General features: G+C 59.0%; 1 long non-coding RNA gene across 1 annotated transcript; it reads left to right on the top strand.

Moving 5' to 3' along the window:
• Positions 1 to 9: 9 nt before the first annotated feature.
• Positions 10 to 3,908, top strand: LOC140398929 (uncharacterized). The gene is made up of 2 exons (XR_011937602.1): positions 10 to 139; positions 2,080 to 3,908. It is a non-coding gene; the product is annotated as an uncharacterized lncRNA (long non-coding RNA).
• The last annotated feature ends 11,505 nt before the right edge of the window (positions 3,909 to 15,413 follow it).

Genomic DNA, 15,413 nt, shown 5'->3' with positions numbered 1-15,413 from the left:
ACTCCATCCGCAGATTCGTCGCTGCCCAGTTTCCAGATCGTTGTGAACTCAGCCAAGCAGCGGATTCTGGAGCAGTTTGCACTTTACAACGCGGGACACATCGACAGTGGAGAATTGTTGTCCTCTCTCCCCGTGCGAGGTAGGGAAGGGGGAAGGAAGCGAGGGCCAGCGGCAACTTCAGCAGATATTCTTTTCAATCCATTCGGAGGGGATGTGGGGCCTTGCAGGCCCAGCACTGAATGCCCATCCCTAATTGCCCCTCGGGAGGGTGGTGGGTGAGCCGCTGCAGTCCCTGTGGTGTAGGTACACCCACAGTGCTGTTAGGGAGGATTCTGACCCAGCGACAGTGAAGGAACGGCCGATATATTTCCCAGTCTGGATGGTGTGTGTGTGTACGGGGGAGAACTTGCAGACGGTGAGTGCTCCTCATCGCTGCCCTTGTCCTTCTCTGTCACACTCTACCTCTGTCACACTCTATCTCTGTCACACTCTACCTCTGTCACACTCTACCTCTGTCACACTCTACCTCTGTCACACTCTACCTCTGTCACACTCTACCTCTGTCACACTCTATCTCTGTCACACTCTACCTCTGTCACACTCTATCTCTGTCACACTCTATCTCTGTCACACTATATCTCTGTCACACTATATCTCTGTCACACGCTATCTCTGTCTCTGTCACACTCTATCTCTGTCACACTCTACCTCTGTCACACTCTACCTCTGTCACACTCTACCTCTGTCACACTCTATCTCTGTCACACTCTATCTCTGTCACACTCTATCTCTGTCACACTCTACCTCTGTCACACTCTATCTCTGTCACACTCTACCTCTGTCACACTCTATCTCTGTCACACTCTATCTCTGTCACACTCTACCTCTGTCACACTCTACCTCTGTCACACTCTATCTCTGTCACACTCTATCTCTGTCACACTCTATCTCTGTCACACTCTATCTCTGTCACACTCTATCTCTGTCACACTCTATCTCTGTCACACTATATCTCTGTCGCACTCTACCTCTGTCGCACTCTATCTCTGTCACACTCTACCTCTGTCACACTCTATCTCTGTCACACTCTATCTCTGTCACACTCTATCTCTGTCACACTCTACCTCTGTCACACTCTATCTCTATCACACTCTCTCTGTCACACTCTCTCGCCCTCTCTCTCTCGCTCTGTCTCTCTCACCCTCCTCTCTCTCACCCTCTCTCTCTCTCGCCCTCCATCCCTCTCTCGCCCTCTCTCTCTCTCTTGCCCTCTCTCTCTCTCTCTTGCCCTCTCTCTATCGCCCTCTCTCTATCGCCCTCTCTCTCTCTCGCTCTCTCTCTTGCCCACTCTCTCTGTCTCAGGCCCTCTCTCTCTCTCTGTCCCTGTCTCTCTCTCTCTGTCCCTCTCATTCTGACCCTCTCTCTCTCTGTCCCTCTCTCTCTCTGTCCCTCTCCCTCTGACCCTCTCTCTGTCCCATTTTCTCTCTCTCTCTGTCCCTCTCTCTCACTCTGACCCTCTCTCTCCCTGTCCCGTTCTCTCTCCCTGTCCCGTTCTCTCCCTCTGTCCCATTCTCTCTCTCTCTCTGTCCCTGTCTCTCTCTCTCTCCCTCTCATTCTGACCCTCTCTCTCTCTCTGTCCCTCTCTCTCTCTGTCCCTCTCTCTCTCTGTCCCTCTCCCTCTGACCCTCTCTCTGTCCCGTTTTCTCTCTCTCTCTGTCCCTCTCTCTCACTCTGTCCCTCTCTCTCACTCTGACCCTCTCTCCCTCTGTCCCGTTCTCTCTCTCTGTCCCGTTCTCTCCCTCTGTCCCGTTCTCTCTCTCTCTTTCTCTGTCCCTCTCCCTCTGACCATCTCCGTCTCACCTGTTAAGACATTCTTAAAGCCGACTTTATTGTCTGAGCTTCTGACCGCCTGTCCCTAATATCTCCTTGTGTGTTCCCAGATCTGCTCTGTTCCGTTCCCTGGGGCACTGCACGGTGTTAAAGGGGATACAGAAATGCAAGTGATTGTTGTTTTAAGGAGAGCTTCCGCCGTGTGTGGAGTGCATCTGCCAACATTCTCTCTCCTTGTCTCTCTCACAGAGGACTGGTCGGGAATTGAGCGGCGCGCCCCCGAGGAGAGCGACGACTTTGACGAACCGTGACCAGGCCCCAGCTTCCACCTCGGCCACCGGGCCCGCCGCTGAACTTTGACCCCCCCCCCCCCAGGCGTGGCCGCGAGGCGGGAACGGAGAATGGGAGCAGGGGCAGGCCATTCGGCCAATGGCTGCCCTGCCATTCGATGTGATCCCGGCTGTTCCTCCACCTCACCGCCGCCCCGCCCTCCCCCACCCTGCCCTCCCCCACCCCGCCCCCTCCCCTCGGAACCGCTGGCGGCGGGAAAGTTGACGGGAGTGGAGACACAGGGAGGGAAGGGCAGAGCGCTGTATGTGTGGTCAGGACGCCTCCATCTCCCACCCCCACCCCGGCCGCCATCTTGGGCCGGAGCGGACTCCACGATGGCAGCAGCGTGAATTAGCGGTAGGCTGAGTCGTGGGTGGTTTTATTTTCTCTTTCTCCTCCTCCTCCGCTCCCTCTCCCTCCCATTGGTCCAGCAGTGAACCGTGAAGGCCGAAGCCCTAACTCCAGTCACCGTCTGCCTCAGCCCCCCCCCCCCCCCCCTGCGAGGAATGCAGCCGCCAGTGACCCGGGTGCAACGAAGCAAATCTCAATTCACCAATGTGTGAGAGGACGGCCGCTCGGCCCCTCGAGTCCTGCTCTCCCATTCGGTTAAGATCGTCTGATTTGATCGGGGCCTCAACTCCACTTTCCTGTCCGTCTCTCCCCCATAACCCACTACCCCCCCCCCCCCCCCCCCCCCCCCCGTCGTCAATCAGAAATCTGTCCAACTCGGCCTTGAATAGATTCAATGAGCCGCAGACCCCACGGGGGGTGGGGGGGTGAATTCCACAGACTGACCCCCCCCCCCCCCCGAGAAGAAATTCCTCCTCATCTCTGTCATCAACCCCCTTACTCTCAAACTGTGTTGAAGAACCAAGATGTGGAGATGCCGGCGTTGGACTGGGGTGGGCACAGTAAGAAGTCTTACATCACCAGGTTAAAGTCCAAGAGGTTTGTTTGCTCCGAAAGCTAGCGATTTGAACAAACCCGTTGGACTTTAACCTGGTAGAACATACAGTGCAGAAGGAGGCCATTCGGTCCATCGAGTCTGCATTGACCCACTTAAGCCCTCACTTCCACCCTATCCCCGTAACCCAATCACCCCTCCTAACCTTTTTGGACACTAAGGGGCAATTTATCACGGCCAATCCACCTAACCGGCACGTCTTTGGACTGTGGGAGGAAACCGGAGCACCCGGAGGAAACCCACGCACACACGGGGAGGAGGTGCAGACTCCGCACAGACAGTGACCCAAGCCGGGAATCGAACCTGGCGCTGTGAAGCCACAGAGCTGTCCACTTGTGCTACCGGGCTCTGAGTGATTTGAAACAAACCTGTTGGACTTCACCCTGGGTGCTGTAAGACTTCTCACTGTGTTCAAGAACAGAAAAGGCTTTCGAGACCCTCGGGAGGTACGGGGAGAGCGCAGGGATGCGGCGTCGAGCTGGAGGATCGGCCATGATGGTATCAAATGGCAGAGCAGACTCGAAGGGCCCCTATTTTCGACCGTTCCGCGAGCGTCAGCTCCCGATCGCATCGGAAGCGCGGTTGCCGAGGTCCCGATTTCCCACAATCGCCTGTGGCTAGCGAGTTGCCGGTTGACGGCCAGAGGTGCCCCCCACCCCCCCGTGAAGGTCGGACGACCCGGAGGGTTCACGAGGAGGGGGGGGGCGGGCCGCCCGTTCCCTGACAACGCGTCGGATCCCGCCCTGCGGAGGAACACTGAAATAAAGCCACTGTGGAGATTGACTGACAGACTCCGTATTTATTTATTTGCATCAGGCCGGAACAGGAAGAGGGGGTGGGGGGGGGCGGGGAGAGGAAGACACGTCGCAGCTCACACTCCAGGTTTCCCGGATTCGTCCGTCAGGGGTTCAGGCGACGCACGGGGCGGGGGGGGGGGGGGGGGGGGGAGGAGGGGCGCGGAATCGAGGATCCTAGCTTTCCGAGCCTGGGTGGAGAGAATGAGAGAAAAATTAAATCAAACAATCGCTGGCTTTGAAAGCAGACCAAGGCAGGCCAGCAGCACGGTTCGATTCCCGTACCAGCCTCCCCGAACAGGCGGCGGAATGTGGCGACTAGGGGCTTTTCACAGTCACTTCATTTGAAGCCGACTTGTGACAATCAGCGATTTTCATTTCATTTCATTTTCGAATGGCGGATTCTCGCGAGGCCATTCAGTCCCTCGTGTCCCTGCTTTCCCCTCCTACATCTTCCCCACAGCCTGCAAATTCCCCCCCCCCCCCCTTGTCGGTACTACACCAATTCTCTTTTGAAAGTTGTTATTGAGGTGAAGGATTGGAATGGAATGCACCAATCAGGACGAGCCCACTCAGCGAGCCCAGCTCCCCTATTCCACCCGATCACAGACGGTTTCATTGTCACCTCAACCCCATATTCCCGCTGACCCCCAATAACCTTTCACTCCACCCCCCCCCCCCCCCCCCCCCCCCCCCCCCCCCAGAATCTAGCCACCTCGGCCTTAAACACATTCACAAGTTCTGCTTCCCCCACCTTGAGGAAGAAAGTTCCAGAAACCCTCGACCCTCTTGAGAGAAAACATTTCTCCTGAACCCCATTAGAATACCTAATACTTTTCCAATTAAGGGGCAATTTAGCCAATCCACCTGCCCTGCATATCTTTGGGTTGTGGGGGTGAGACCCACGCAGACGCGGAGAGAATTGTGCAAAGTCCACACCGCCTGTGGTTCGATCCCAGCCTTCGTCGGCGTGAGGCCTCCCCTTATTTTTAAACAGTGACCCTCCCCGCCCCTCCGTTCTAGATACTCCCACAAGAGGAAACACCCTCTCCACAGCCCCCCCTGTCAAGACCCCACCTCAGGATCTTAAAGGTTCTGATCGAGTCGCCTCTGAATCTTCTAAACTCCCAGCGGGATGCAATCCCGGCCTGTCCGACGTTCCCTCATTGGACAACCCGCCCATTCCTGGTATGAGTCTGGTAAACCTTCTCCGAACTGTTTCCAACACATTTACAGCCTTCCCCAAATAAGGAGACCGATACAGGAGAGCAACGGTGGGCCACCAGTGTCCCACGGGACATTGACCGTAGTCCACGCGCAGGGTTTCTGCGTTCCACTGATTTCCGTCGCCGTGGATTTTTTTCCCGACCGGTATGACTGAAGTGATCCACACTGAAAGCAAGGTGCGAGCTGATCGCTCACAACACTGACCGTGAGGGCGGTGCACTCCCTCCCGGTCCAAAGTGTAAATATTCCTCTCCATTTTACCATTTGAAGTTGATGACTGTTCTATTAATATCGAAGTGATTAAGCATTTTCTACAACTCTTTATGAAATTCTCAGCGGGTATTAAATGTATCTCGTCTCATTCATGGGTTTGTGGTCAGTGATTTCAATCTTGCGGCTCCCTGAGGTGAAGGAGGCCCCCTCGTGCGGCCACTCCGCAGCCTCGGTTGCCCACCGCTGGCCTGCACAGTGCTGCAGATGTGGTCTCACCAATGCCCCGTGTAACTTCCACATAACCTCCCGACTTTTACATTCAATTACCCTCGCAATGGGGGTGGGGGGGGAACATTCATTGGCCGACACCCTTCAACACACTCAATGTCTGGCGGGAATCATAGAATTTACAGGGCAGAAGGAGGCCATTCGGCCCATCGAGTCTGCACCGGCTCTTGGAAAGAGCACCCTACCCAAGGTCCACACTTCCACCCTATCCCCATAACCCAGTAACCCCACCCATCACTAAGGGCAATTTTGGACACTAAGGGCAATTTAGCATGGCCAATCCACCTAACCTGCACATCTTTGGACTGTGGGAGGAAACCGGAGCACCCGGAGGAAACCCACGCACACACGGGGAGGATGTGCAGACTCCGCACAGACAGTGACCCAAGCCGGAATCGAACCCGGGACCCTGGAGCTGTGAAGCAATTGTGCTATCCACAATGCTGCCGTGCTGCCCCGAATGTGGGGAAGCGGGGAAGTATTGTCTGACAAAAAGTTAACTTTACATGTTACTTCAGGGGGCATGTGGGGCGTCGCTGGCTGGGCCCAGCATTGATCGCGCATCCCTAATTGCCCCCTTGAGAAGGTGGTGGGTGAGCCGCCATCTTGAACCTGCTGCAGTCCCCGTGTGGTGTAGGTACACCCACACTGCTGTTAGGGAGGGAGATCCAGAATTCTGACCCAGTGACAGTGGCCGATATATTTCCAAGTCGGGATGGTGTGTGTGTGTGTGGGGGGGGGTGGCGCGCGGCGCAGCCCGGAGGAGGGAACTTGCAGGTGGTGGGTGTTCCCCATGGTGCCTGGTGCCCTCGTCCTTCTCGGGGGTAGAGGTGGCGGGTTTGGGCGGCGCTGTCGAGGGAGCCTTGGCGAGTGGCTGCAGTGCATCTTGTCGACGGTGCACACGGCTGCCGCTGTGCGTCGGGGGGTGGGGGGGAGTGGGTGTTGAAGGTGCGGGTTCGCGTGTTGATCGAGCGGGAGGAGCTGCTTTGTCCTGGATGGTGTCGAACTTCTCGAGTGTTGTCGGAGCCGCGCTCATCCAGGCGAGTGGGAGAGTCCATCACACTCCTGACTTGTGCCTTGTAGATGATGGACAGGCTTTTTGGGGGGGGAGGGGGGGGAGAGTCGGGGTTGGGGTGGGGCCGGGGGGGGGGAGTTACTCTGCGTTTAACACCACGATGATCTGAATGAACAAAGAACAAAGAAATGTACAGCACAGGAACAGGCCCTTTGGCCCTCCAAGCCCGTGCCGACCATGCTGCCCGACTAAACTACAATCTTCTACACTTCCTGGGTCCGTTTCCCTCTATTCCCATCCTACTCATGTATTTGTCAAGATGCCCCTTAAACGTCACTATCGTCCCTGCTTCCACCACCTCCTCCGGTAGCGAGTTCCAGGCACCCACTCTGTGTAAAAAAACTCGAAACCTTGCCCCTCGCATCTTAAACCTATGCCTCCTAGTAATTGACCCCTCTACCCTGGGGAAAAGCCTCTGACTATCCACTCTGTCTACGCCCCTCAATTTTGTAGACCTCAATCAGGTCGCCCCTCAACCTCCGTCGTTCCAGTGAGAACAAACCGAGTTTATTCAACCGCTCCTCATAGCTAATGCCCTCCATACCAGGCAACATTCTGGAAATCTCTTCTGCACCCTCTCTAAAGCCTCCACATCCTTCTGGTAGTGTGGCGACCAGAATTGAACACTATACTCCAAGTGTGGCCTAACTAAGGTTCTATACAGCTGCAACATGACTTTCCAATTCATATACTCAATGCCCCGGCCAATGAAGGCAAGCATGCCGTATGCCTTCTTGACGACCTTCTCCACCTGTGTTGCCCCTTTCAATGACCTGTGGACCTGTACACCTAGATCTCTCTGACTATCAACACTCTTGAGGGTTCTACCATTCACTGTATATTCCCTACCTGCATTAGACCTTCCAAAATGCATTACCTCACATTTGACCGGATTAAACTCCATCTGCCATCTCCGCCCAAGTCTCCAAACAATCTAAATCCTGCTGCATCTCTGACAGTCCTCATCGCTATCCGCAATTCCACCAACCTTTGTGTCGTCCGCAAACTTACTAATCAGACCAGTTACCGCACACAGAGTAATTCATCTCCCGAATCTCGAAAGCCTAACCACAATTTGAGGCTGACGAGTCTCGCCTCCTTACAGTCAGCAGGGCAGGAGAAATAAGTTTGCAAATGTAGTTGAATTAGTAGCGTGCCAATCGCACTGCGGGCTATCTGCGAGGCCCAATGGGCATGCAGTCTGGAATTGCGAGCGAGCGCAAGGTGACAGCGGAATATTGTTGGAATGTAACGTCCGAGGATTCAGTGGTGCATTGGGGTGGGGGGGGGGGGGGTGTGTAACGTCCGTGCGCAGGAGGGCTCACCATCTGATCCAAGAAGGCCGCTCAGCACCTGAAGCAACAGCTCCCCGTACTGTTTGGAGTCTGTCTCCCTCTTCCTCAGCCATAACTGCGACGGCACCTCCATCTGAAAACATCACACCAGAGACACAGAAATCATCATACAATCACATTCGGCCCATCAAATCCGCACCGACCCTCTGAAAGAGCACCCTACCCAGGCCCAATCCCCCCCCCCCCCCCCCCGCCACTCCTCCTGACCCCATCCCCGTAACCTCACCGAACCTACACTAAGTGGCAATTTAGCACGGCCAATCCACCTAACCTGCACCTCTTTGGACTGTGGGAGGAAACCGGAGCACCCGGAGGAAACCCACGCACACACGGGGAGGGCGTGCAGACTCCGCACAGACAGTGACCCACGCCGGGAATCGATCGAACCCCCTGGCCCCTGGCGCTGTGAGGCAGCATTGCTAACCGCTGAGCCACATTGAGGGACCAGCGCACATTAAGAAAACCTTTAATAACACATCACGTGGGGGCACTCTTTCCCTCCGTGCCAGCTGCTGTCAGCCTCCGCCATGGCCGGCGCGGAGAACCCCCCTGCACATGCGCTGGGATGATGCCAGCACACGCTGGCGCTCCCGCGCATCCGCCAACCCCGCCGCCGCCGGCCTAGCCCCTGAAGATGTGGAGGATTCCGCACCTTCCGGGCGGCCTGACACCGGAGTGGATCACGGCACTCCTCAGCGCCGGGACTGCCCGCCCAGCCGGGAAGGGAGAACCCCGCCATTGTCTTCTCAACCACTCCCCGTGGGAGCGAGTCCCACATTCTCCCCGTGGGAGCGAGTTCCAAATTCTCCCCACTCCGCGTGGGAGCGAGTCCCACATTCTCCCCACTCCCCGTGGGAGCGAGTTCCACATTCGCCCCACTCCCCGTGGGAGCGAGTCCCAAATCCTCCCCACTCCCCGTGGGAGCGAGTCCCACATTCTCCCCACTCCCCGTGGGAGCGAGTTCCACATTCTCCCCACTCCCCTTGGGAGCGAGTTCCACATTCTCCCCGTGGGAGCGAGTCCCAAATTCTCCCCACTCCCCTTGGGAGCGAGTTCCACATTCGCCCCACTCCCCGTGGGAGCGAGTCCCAAATCCTCCCCACTCCCCTAGGGAGCGAGTCCCACAGTCTCCCCACTCCCCGTGGGAGCGAGTTCCACATTCTCCCCACTCCCCATGGGAGCGAGTCCCACATTCTCCCCACTCCCCGTGTGAGAGAATTCCAAATACTCCCCACTCCCCGTGGGAGTGAGTCCCACATTCTCCCCGTGGGAGTGAGTTCCACATTTCCCCACTCCCCGTGGGAGCGAGTCCCACATTCTCCCCCCTCCCTGTGGGAGCGAGTCCCACAGTCTCCCCACTCCGTGTGGGAGCGAGTTTCACATTCTCCCCACTCCCCGTGGGAGTGAGTTTCACATTCTCCCCACTCCCCGTGTGAGAGAATTCCAAATACTCCCCACTCCCCGTGGGAGCGAATCCCACATTCTCCCCACTCCCCGTGGGAGCGAGTCCCACATTCTCCCCACTCCCCGTGGGAGCGAGTCCCACATTCTCCCCACTCCCTGAGGGAGCGAGTTCCACATTCTCCCCACTCCCCGTGGGAGCGAGTCCCACATTCTCCCCACTCCCCATGGGAGCGAGTCCCACACTCCCCAATCCCCTGGGAGCGAGTCCCAAATTCTCCCCACTCCCCTTGGGAGCAAGTCCCACATTCTCCCCACTCCCCTTGGGAGCGAGTCCCAAATTCTCCCCACTCCCCTTGGGAGCGAGTTCCACATTCTCCCCGTGGGAGCGAGTCCCAAATTCTCCCCACTCCCCTTGGGAGCGAGTTCCACATTCTCCCCGTGGGAGCGAGTCCCAAATTCTCCCCACTACCCTTGGGAGCGAGTTCCACATTCGCCCCACTCCCCGTGGGAGCGAGTCCCAAATTCTCCCCACTCCCCTAGGGAGCGAGTCCCACAGTCTCCCCACTCCCCGTGGGAGCGAGTTCCACATTCTCCCCACTCCCCATGGGAGCGAGTCCCACATTCTCCCCACTCCCCGTGTGAGAGAATTCCAAATGCTCCCCACTCCCCGTGGGAGCGAGTCCCACATTCTCTCTGTGGGAGTGAGTTCCACATTTCCCCACTCCCCGTGGGAGCGAGTCCCACATTCTCCCCCCCTCCCTGTGGGAGCGAGTCCCACAGTCTCCCCACTCCGCGTGGGAGCGAGTTTCACATTCTCCCCACTCCCCGTGGGAGTGAGTTTCACATTCTCCCCACTCCCCGTGTGAGAGAATTCCAAATACTCCCCACTCCCCGTGGGAGCGAATCCCACATTCTCCCCACTCCCCATGGGAGCGAGTCCCACATTCTCCCCACTCCCCGTGGGAGCGAGTCCCATATTCTCCCCACTCCCCGTGGGAGCGAGTCCCACATTCCTCCCACTCCCCGTGTGAGAGAATTCCACATACTCCCCACTCCCCGTGGGAGCGAGTCCCACATTCTCCCCACTCCCCGTGTGAGAGAATTCCACATACTCATAACTCCCCGTGGGAGCGAGTCCCACATTCTCCCCACTCCCCTTGGGAGCAAGTCCCACATTCTCCCCACTCCCCGTGGGAGCGAGTTCCACATTCTCCCACTCCAGCATCTTTTCTTCAAGAGAAAATAGACCCCAGCCTGTCAATACTTTTTTTTTTTCGTTTCTTTTTAAATTTAACGTACCCAATTCTTTTTTCCCAATTAAGGGGCAATTTCGCGTGGCCAGTCCACCTACCCTGCACATCTTTGGGTTGTGGGGCCGAAACCCACGGGGAGAATGTGCAAACTCCACACGGACAGTGACCCAGAGCCGGGATCGAAGCTGGGACCTCGGCGTCGTGAGGCAGCAGTGCTAACCACTGCGCCACCGAGTTGCAGCCTGTCGATACTTTACTGATGTGTGAAAAGCCCATACATTTCGGGGATCATCCTTGTCGGCCTCCGCAGCCCCCACCCACCCTCCCTCCAGTGCCTCGCTATCCTGTTTGTAACACGCCAGCCGGAATGACCCGCTAACCGAGGTTCTCTTCCAGCTTGGGCCACGGGTGGGATTGTGGCGATCTTTTGCGCACAGGTTGTGGAAGAACTGACCTGTGCCACTGCACCGTCGCTGTGCCCCTCGTCCGCCTGCAGGACCACAGCATCGTAGACCTGACGCTTGGAGCCAGATTTCTGTGAGGGAAGAAGACAACACTCTCGTGACGCCCGACTGTGGGCTGCACCCGTGCACCGCGGTGAAGAGGGAGTCCCGTCGCCCTGGCCGCCCTCGTCAGGACTGACGCGAGAAGGCCAAACGTCAACTATTCATACCGCAGGGAGGAAAAGGGTGCTGATTGGCTGGCAAGCCAATTCCGATTGGCCGGGGCGTTGCCACGGGGAAAGAAATGGGGCAAAGAAAAATACAGCACAGGAACAGGCCCTTCGGCCCTCCAAGCCCGTGCCGACCAGGCTGCCCGACTAAACTACAGTCTTCTACACTTCCTGGGTCCGTTTCCCTCTATTCCCATCCTATTCATGTATTTGTCAAGATGCCCCTTAAACGTCACTATCGTCCCTGCTTCCACCACCTCCTCCGGTAGCGAGTTCCAGGCACCCACTACCCTCTGTGTAAAAAAACTTGCCTCGTACATCTCCTCTAAACCTTGCCCCTCTCACCTTAAACCTATGCCCCCTAGTAATTGACCCCTCTACCCTGGGGAAAAGCCTCTGACTATCCACTCTGTCTAGGCCCCTCATAATTTTGTAGACCTCTATCAGGTCGCCCCTCAACCTCCGTCGTTCCAGTGAGAACAAACTGAGTTTATTCAACTGCTCCTCATAGCTAATGCCCTCCATACCAGGCAACATCCTGGTAAATCTCTTCTGCACCCTCTCTAAAGCCTCCACATCCTTCTGGTAGTGTGGCGACCAGAATTGAACACTATACTCCAAGTGTGGCCTAACTAAGGTTCTATACAGCTGCAACAAGACTTGCCAATTTTTATACTCAATGCCCCGGCCAATGAAGGCAAGCATGCCGTATGCCTTCTTGATTACCTTCTCCACCTGTGTTGCCCCTTTCAGTGACCTGTGGACCTGTACACCTAGATCTCTCTGACTGTCAATACTCTTGAGGGTTCTACCATTTACTGTATATTCCCTACCTGCATTAGACCTTCCAAAATGCATTACCTCACATTTGACCGGATTAAACTCCATCTGCCATCTCTCTGCCCAAGTCTCCAAACAATCAAAATCCTGCTGTATCCTCCGACAGTCCTCATTGCTATCTGCAATTCCACCAACCTTTGTGTCGTCTGCAAACTTACTAATCAGACCAGTTACATTTTCCTCCAAATCATTTATATATACTACAAACAGCAAAGGTCCCAGCACTGATCCCTGCGGAACACCACTAGTCACAGCCCTCCAATTAGAAATGCACCCTTCCATCGCTACTCTCTGCCTTCTATGACCTAGCTAGTTCTGTATCCATCTTGCCAGCTCACCTCTGATCCCGTGTGACTTCACCTTTTGTACCAATTGAAAAAACAGGAGAGAGCGAGTCACTGTGTATCAACGTTTGTCACTTTGAGCATGGCTAAATGAGCCATTATCAGATTGCTGGGGGAAGGGGCTACTAATGGAGGTGGCAAACACAAGGGGGCAGCAGTTGACGTGGTGGAGGGAGAAGACACGGGTGTGGTGCGAGTGCGGGAACGGGGAGACGTGGGGGAGGGAGAGGGAATGAAGGGCAATGAACTGGAAAGAAGCCAGGAATGGGAGAAGAAGGGGAGCTGATTTCTGCACAGCAAGATACCAGAAACATCAGAGAGGCATCAATCATTTTTTAGGCGGCGGTTGAGGGATATTCATTAACCCCCCCCCAGAGCTGCCAGGATTGACCCCTTCGCCAAACGACCGCCCACCACTCACCCGGGCATTGCCGCTGCGATTTCCGCTCTTTTCCTTCGGCCGCGGGTGGAAGCTAACACCGGCCTCAACCTCGATGGCGAGCGAGACCAGCAGCGCCGTGGCGAGCATCGCCAGGAACAGCGACTTGAGCTTCATCGCTGGAGCTGGCAGGCGGAGCACAGAGAACGGGGTCAGCTCGCGGATCCCCTGCCGCGCCCCCCCACCCGCACCCCCAACCCCACCCCCAACCCCCCCAACCCCCAGCACCACCACACCCCCAACCCCACCCGCACCCCAACCCCACCCCCAACCCCCCAACCCCCAGCACCACCACACCCCCAACCCCACCCGCACCCCCAACCCCACCCGCACCCCCAACCCCACCCGCACCCCAACCCCACCCACACCCCCCAACCCCCAGCACCACCACACCCCCAACCCCACCCACACCCCCCCAACCCCCAGCACCACCACACCCCCAACCCCACCCGCACCCCCAACCCCACCCGCACCCCCAACCCCACCCGCACCCCCCCAACCCCCAGCACCACCACACCCCCAACCCCACCCGCACCCCCAACCCCACCCGCACCCCCAACCCCACCCGCACCCCCAACCCCACCCACACCCCCAACCCCACCCGCACCCCCAACCCCACCCGCACCCCCAACCCCACCCGCACCCCCCCCAACCCCCAGCACCACCACACCCCCAACCCCACTCGCACCCCCAACCCCACCCGCACCCCCAACCCCACCCGCACCCCCAACCCCACCCGCACCCCCAACCCCACCCGCACCCCCAACCCCACCCGCACCCCCACCCGCACCCCCAACCCCACCCACACCCCCAACCCCACCCGCACCCCCCCAACCCCCAGCACCACCACACCCCCAACCCCACCCGCACCCCCAACCCCACCCGCACCCCCAACCCCACCCGCACCCCCCCAACCCCCAGCACCACCACACCCCCAACCCCACCCACACCCCCAACACCACCCACACCCCCAACCCCACCCGCACCCCCCCAACCCCCAGCACCACCACACCCCCAACCCCACCCGCACGCCAAACCCCACCCGCACCACCACCCGCACCCCCAACCCCACCCGCACACCCCCAACCCCCAGCACCACCACACCCCGAACCCCACCCGCACCCCCAACCCCACCCGCAACCCCCAGCACTACCACACCCCCAACCCCACCCGCACGCCAAACCCCACCCGCACCCTCAACCCCACCCCCAACCCCACCCGCACCCCCAACCCCACCCGCACCCCCCATCCCCCGCACCACCACACGCCCAACCCCACCCGCACCCCCCCAACCCCACCCACCCACCCCACCCACACCCCAACCCCACCCGCACCCCCCCAACCACACCCCCAACACCACCCGCACCCCCATCCCCACCCGCAACCCCACCCACACCCCCAACCCCACCCGCACCCCCAACCCCACCCGCACCCCCAACCCCACCCGCACCCCCATCCCCACCCGCAACCCCACCCACACGCCCAACCCCACCCGCACCCCAACCCCACCCGCACCCCCCCAACCCCACCCGCACCCCAACCCCACCCGCACCCTCAACCCCACCCGCACCCCCCTAACCCTACCCACCCCCCCAACCACACCCCCAACCCCACCCCAACCCCCAGCACCACCACACCCCCAACCCCACCCGCACCCCCAACCCCACCCGCACCCCCATCCCCACCCCCAACCCCACCCGCACCCCCAACCCCACCCGCACCCCCAACCCCACCCGCACCCCCAACCCCACCCGCACCCCCCTAACCCTACCCACCCCCCCAACCCCACCCACACCCCCAACCACACCCGCACCCCCATCCCCACCCGCAACCCCCACCCGCACCCCCAACCCCACCCGCACCCCCTAACCCTACCCACCCCCCCATCCCCACCCGCAACCCCCAACCACACCCGCACCCCCATCCCCACCCGCACCCCCAACCCCACCCGCACCCCACCCGCACCCCCAACCCCACCCGCACCCCCCTAACCCTACCCACCCCCCCAACCCCACCCACACCCCCAACCCCACCCGCACCCCCATCCCCACCCGCACCCCCAACCCCACCCGCACCCCCAACCCCACCCGCACCCCCAACCCTACCCACCCCCCCAACCCCACCAGCACCCCCAACCCCACCCGCACCCCCCTAACCCTACCCACCCCCCAACCCCACCCACACCCCCAACCCCACCCGCACCCGCAACCCCACCCACACACCCCCTAACCCTACCCGCACCCCCAACCCTCCCGCACCACCACACCCCCAACCCCACCCGCACCCCCCAACCCCACCCGCGCCCCCCCAACCCCACCCGCACCCCCCCAACCCCACCCGCAACATCCCCCAACCCCCCCCAACCCCCCCACAACCCCCCCGCA

This window comes from Scyliorhinus torazame, chromosome 22 (assembly GCF_047496885.1).
Source record: "Scyliorhinus torazame isolate Kashiwa2021f chromosome 22, sScyTor2.1, whole genome shotgun sequence".
Lineage (NCBI taxonomy): Eukaryota > Metazoa > Chordata > Chondrichthyes > Carcharhiniformes > Scyliorhinidae > Scyliorhinus > Scyliorhinus torazame.
Note: the sequence above shows the minus strand (reverse complement) of the source record. Positions and strands in the feature narration are given on the sequence as shown.